The 6,000-nt window shown below is 39.5% G+C and overlaps 1 protein-coding gene across 4 annotated transcripts in view; it reads left to right on the top strand.

Moving 5' to 3' along the window:
- Positions 1-440: 440 nt before the first annotated feature.
- rnf144ab (ring finger protein 144ab) overlaps positions 441-6,000 on the top strand; it is a 73,991-nt gene continuing 68,431 nt past the window's right edge. For 2 of the 4 annotated variants that reach the window (XM_089118661.1, XM_089118660.1), the window contains exon 1: positions 441-565. The gene's annotated coding sequence lies outside the window, so the exon portion shown is untranslated. The remainder of the gene's footprint in view (positions 566-6,000) is intronic. The other 2 variants (XM_089118662.1, XM_089118663.1) reach the window with 2 other exon arrangements.

The following is a 6,000-nucleotide window of genomic DNA, read 5'->3' as shown; positions in this document are numbered from 1 at the left end:
TTTTCAAGTCATTGCTTAAGACCCACTTGTATTCTTTAGTTTTTATTTTGAGGTGAGTTTTAATACTGTGGAGTTTGTTTTGTTTATTTGTTTGTGTATCCTGACACTGTTATGCACTTCAGTTTTAAAATGTGCTATATAAATAAATTTGAACTTTGAACTTTTATTTTGACGGTTTGCCATGAAGACCTTTGAGTTTCTGTGTATTTCTGATGTTTTTTTTTTTTTTTCTCAGATGAACTGGTAAAATACTAATGAAATAACTCTCAGAGCGGCTCTGGGGATGAAGTTCAGCAGTAGTATGACGGTGGAGGAGAGAGAACGAGTAAAAGAGAGATCTGAACTGAAGAAAGACTGCAGAAATAGAGATGAGACACAATACAAAAGAGAAAAGCTCAGAAGAAATCACTGGAAAATAAAGGGTTATGAGCTTTAGGACCCATGTTAATATTAGAAACGCTGCCCAGCGCTGGAGAGAGATAAGCTGTGAATTCTTTTTTCACGCTGCAACTGCATCATCTGAGCTCTCTCATCTCCTCCGTATTCTCACTCGATGGATTCAGAGGTAAGTGTTTAAATAGTTGAACTTTGTCAATTTGATGACTTTTTTATATGATTACACATTAGCATTGGTTGTAGGTTCTGTTGTCATGTTTTTGTAACTGGAGCAGACTCAAGTCCATGGGCCGGTTTCACAAAGATAGACTTTGACTATGGCTTGGATGTAGTAGATAGTCATACTTCACATTGACATCTAAATCAGATTGTTGCACAAAGCACTTAAGACTCTGACTGTCTTAAGTAGGACTACACTGCAATACATTCTGGGAAAAATAAGACATTTATCAAAACAAAAAAACATGGCGGATCGAGTAAGCGCATTCAACTACTCAGTGCAGTTTACCCCAGAGGAAAATGTGTGTTTGTTCGAGGACTATAACACGTACAAGGACATTTTAATTGGGAAATTTAGCAGAGAATGTAGTAACAAGAAGAAATGTTTAATTTGGAAAAAGATTGCTACGACAGTTAACAACGTAAATCTGATGTTGAGCGGAGCATTAGAGACCTACAGAAAAGACACAAATACATGGTTATTTAAGAGGAAATATCCAAAAACGGGAGGAGGAACCCAAGGGAAACTTAAAGACATCACTGAAATGGTGATGAATAGTTGACAGTCGCCTATGTTTTCTTTCGGCTGTTTGTAATGTAACTCATTGTTGCTGCTGGTTGCCAAGGTAACATTAATTTTACTGTATTAAGTTAGTAACTTTGAGACACTTAGCTTCTCTTTTCCCACAGCATTTTTTATGGTGTCCACAGGAAATAAAGTTATATGGTAAGCTGTGGCCTTAAAGTGATTGTTTAACCCAAAATGAAAATTCTATCAGTATTACTCACCCTCATATTGTTCCAACATCGTAAGACATTCATTCATCTTAAAAACACAAATTAAGATATTTTTGATTAAATCTGAGAACTGGATCATTCCTCCATAGGCTTCTAAAGGATTGACACTTGCCGGCTCAGAAATTTAAAAAGAAATAGTGGGTCAAGTTTATCAAGCAACAAGACTACTTTTTGTGCGGAAAAAATATACAAAAATAAAGAATTTATTCAACTATTCATTTCCTTCTCTGTGGGCCTTGAGATAGTTCACGTAGTTTAACTGTGCAGCGTTTCTAGGTGTTACACGCATTGCACACATGACCAGTGTTCGCCAATAGTGAGCCTACGAGTGACGTACAATCCATAAGTGCTGCGCAGTGTCACTACGTGATTAGAAAATGAGATAACTTAAGGCTACTGTAGGCCATCTTTCCCAAATAAGGCAGAGTAGCATAAAATTATTCCAAACAAAGAGGGCTCAGGCAGAACAACACGCATTATATCAGCTTAATAGGATGGGATCAAGTTACACTTAGGCATTCAATTTAGTAATTTGTTAGATAAGAGGTGATCTAGTGCTGAAATGTTTGGTCACATGACTTTGAACCTCTCTCATTGTACGCTGTAAGACCACTGTTTAGGAGCAATGGCAACAGAAATCACCATGATTGAACATCTTTCATCTGGGACAGCCCACAATCGTACAATGTGTACCAGGCATATGGTCTAAGATCAGTGCACAACGATTGACAGTCCAGCCCTCTCTATTTACTCGTACCTCAGTTTAAGGACAATAAATGTTTGGCAAGATCTTTTGAGTGCCTTGAGACACTCTATTTCCCAAAAGGCCAATGATATAATCTGCTGGGCTCTGTATACAGTTTGTGATATCCGTTTTAACCTGAGCCTTTATAAATTGCTCACTTACTTATTAGCAGGGGACACTCAGATGGCTTCCCTCCAGTGGAACAAATGAAATATACCTTGTGAAGGCTGTTGTGATCTGTCTGTCTGCACACCAGGCTAAGTATACCAGAAGGCCAGGCCTGAAAGCCTAGACTGCAACACCCACAGCTCTGTCATCATGAGAAAACATACATCGCCTTCTTTGGCTCGACTGTTTAAGTGTTCGCACAAACAACGTAAGACCCAAAAAGCAGTCTCAAGGGCATCGGGGGAGTCCTGCATTACCCTTTGCGTTTTCTTTAGCGAGAATGCAGGTCGTGTAACAGCTCATCAGCGCTGGCATGCAGTCCGAGAAAGAGAGTCTTAACAGAGCAAAACACACAGAGGGGAGAAATCAGCCAAGGTCAGACAGGGCCAAACGCCTGCTTCCTGAACGCCTCCCACCCCACCACCCGACACCCTTCCTCCCTGCTCGCCTGCCTAACATTACGATCAGCTCACTGATGGCTGACCTCATCAGAGAGAGCAAGGGTTCGGAGGGGTCATCCGCCCAGCCACAGACAGCCCAGTGTGAGTCCTTCAGCCCAGGGGTCCATGCTCTCTGGCCATAGTCGGCAACAGCACAAACAGCTCAGTGTTGTCACTTTTCAAATCACTTCCAAGCACATAATGTAGGGCACATTCACTGATGAATGCAGTGAGGTGGTATGGGTTCAGATGAGGCAGAGTCTGCTTGTCCGATGTGATCTACTGCTCTGTTCCCAGGGGAAATCTCTCCCCACAGGATGATCAGCACCCCATGCAAACCACCTTTCTCAAAACAAATGGGCTTGTTTGTTGAAGGAGAGTGGGGCGTCTCTCTCTGGCCCAAACATCCTGGAGTACTTCGCCCTCTAATCCCAGACTGTTTGAATGTTTTTTTATGAGCTGTTTATACTTGATTTATCATTATGCTTGGTAGTTCACTTAATTATTTATCAAATCCTTTCAGCTCACTGTAGAATAACAGTGTTTGTGCTGTTAAAATCAGCCCTGTGTTTTATTCAACCTAACTCCAAACATGTACCTATTATACACACACACTGCAGTTCCCAGCTAAAAATAATGAGTAATTAAGACATATTTTTGCTCAGTTCCACGCACAATACTATGTTATGAGCTCAAAACACTTTTACTATAGTGCATACATTTTGACTATATGTTTGGCTCGAAGTAAACATGTTCGATAGTTGACCTAAAGCATTGCAAGCATTGCAAGTGCTCGGGTACAAATCCTGTGAGTCATGATAAAAGAGCTTAAAGACTTGAAGAAGCAAGCTGAAATGGCATGGTTGCTTCAGCAAATGTATTTTTAAATCAAATTTGCTTTTGTTAACACTATCGGTTAGGTTTAGTTTTGGGTTTAGTGTAGGTGGTGCGTTATCTTTAAACGTGATAGAGCATTAATCTTTGAGTGGAAATTTCTTTTCTGAGCTGCTGCAATACATACAACCATCACAATAAAATGTTGTCAAAGTCACGTTCATGTGTTTATGAGAAAATTGAACACTCACTGGACATTTCACTTTTTAACTGCTGTGAAACATGTAAGAAGTAACATTGTAATTTGATTTTCCAATGAACCTGGGTTGGTTTTATTTCAAGGATTAAAAAACCTTTTAGTGAGAGAGATGCATGGTGTTAATGAATTTTCCCATGTCACGAACACGGATCACTTCGATTTTTGAGACGTTTTAGCAGGTTCTATGAAGCCCGTTTCTGGCAAGCGCTTAATGGGGAATTAATCCCCATTTTCTAGAGTCTCATTAATATAGTGCTGACAGCTGAGGGGAAGCCCAAACACACACTTTTTAGTGCGCATTATAAATGAGGATCTGAAAAGGAAGGTCTTCGTTTTTGAGTAAACACTGTTTTCTGCATTTAGAGTTTGCCATATTTCCTATCCTTTGAAAACTAGAGCCCATCTGCTACCCAGTGCAGAAAGATCTCGGTCATTAGCTGTACTTAAGCTTTTGGGGAGAGAGGGAAAAAAGGTCCGGCAGGAAAATTTAACATCTCCCATATGCTTTCTAAAATCAGCCATTTGCGCTCTGAGCCAAATGGTGGGTTGCAGTATTTGTTCATGTGCTTAGCCTCTGCTGCTGGAGTCATTTTTCCAATCTGTGTTGAGCGTCTCCTGCTGAACTTCTCTTCACACAATAATGTAGCAGTGCAGAGACTGCTGAAGTGAGCTGGAAAGCCCCACCCTAACCTCTGGAGCTAATGAAAGGGTAGAAAAAGCACTCTGTCAACCCCAAACTAGCATTAAGCTAACAACTGATGATATGAATGTTCATGTTTCCTGTTTATGACACAAAATTGTAAAAAGCAAAACACGTTTTGAATGGTATACTTAAAGAAGCCGTCTTCACCTCAGAGTAAAAAAAAAAATATTATAGTTCCAATTATGAGGAATAAAATAGCAATGACCAAAAAATAAATGTTTTTTATTTTAGATATTAAGTTGCAATTTTGAGATATAAAGCTGCACGTACCTTTTTGTTGTGCTTTATTGCCCAAATTTCAGTTCTATTTGAGAATTGGTACATAACAGCTTGTTTGGTCTGCAATGCACGCTGGTTTCTGAATTGCATTCATGTAGGAAGCACACAGTTAAAATAGACTTTTATTTGCTCAATCAAGCAGGGAAATTGAAATGGTTGACACGTTTTAACTGCGGGGCTGATTGCTGTATATTTTGATCTTCTTTTACAGTTTACTTTGTGAATTGCTCTCACCCTCCCTTCGCTCCTCGCTAATTGAAAGTGAGTGATTACCATGGACTGCTGGATGTGATGACATCCCCCTTTTCAGACTAGGAAAGTAGCCTTCTGCTTTGCATATGTTAAATTGATAAATTATTCAAATCTCAATGGCGAGGAACCAATCAGGAAGGAATTCTGAAAGCTCTTATTTCATCAGTGCACAAAACAAAACAAGATTAAATCAGAAGTACTCTGAATGATGCCCAGAGGCCTCTGAGCTCAACGTTACATTATATTTTGTGAGAACAACTCCGATAACTCATTTTTGTTGTAATTCTGGTGCTTGCAAATGTTGCCATTATTTACTCAGCCTCACATTATTCCAAATCCATATGACTTTACTTCTAGGATCAAACACAAAAGGTGATTTTATTATAGAACATCCTAAGACTTGAAGTATAGTACACAACTGAAAGCTTCAGTCCCCATTTATTGTAATTGCTCGGACAAGTAGGCTACATTAAAATTTCTGTATTTGTGTCGTTGTATATATATTTGTATAGTATTTTATTTCAGCTTTACAAAGTTAACAAAATGTAGTTTTAAGTACAGGCTGGCTTATACTAAAAGTATTTAGTTGTGAAGAGATGGGGAAAAAATAGTCAGTGGTGCAGACTGAAGGTGGACTTGAATAATTCATCAGTCTGGCTGTGTTCCTGCTCTTCCCTGTGTGATAATGAAAGGGACCCTCTGGGACCTCGGTATCTGCCGGTCAGTGATTCACATAACACCCGGCAGACAGATAACCTGCACACAGAGGCAGGCCTTTGATTGTTTCTACAGTTTTATATTTTCTGCACTCTATTAAATATTTATCGCAGGCAGTTGCTTGAAATTATCAGTTGTGCCCATTGCCGGCTCTCGCTTCTGCCCGTGGCATTCGGAAAAAGGTTACATT

The sequence above is a fragment of the Pimephales promelas genome, chromosome 13, assembly GCF_988280905.1.
Source record: "Pimephales promelas chromosome 13, fPimPro1.hap1.1, whole genome shotgun sequence".
NCBI classification, from domain to species: domain Eukaryota; kingdom Metazoa; phylum Chordata; class Actinopteri; order Cypriniformes; family Leuciscidae; genus Pimephales; species Pimephales promelas.
This window is presented reverse-complemented; position numbering and strand designations above follow the sequence as displayed.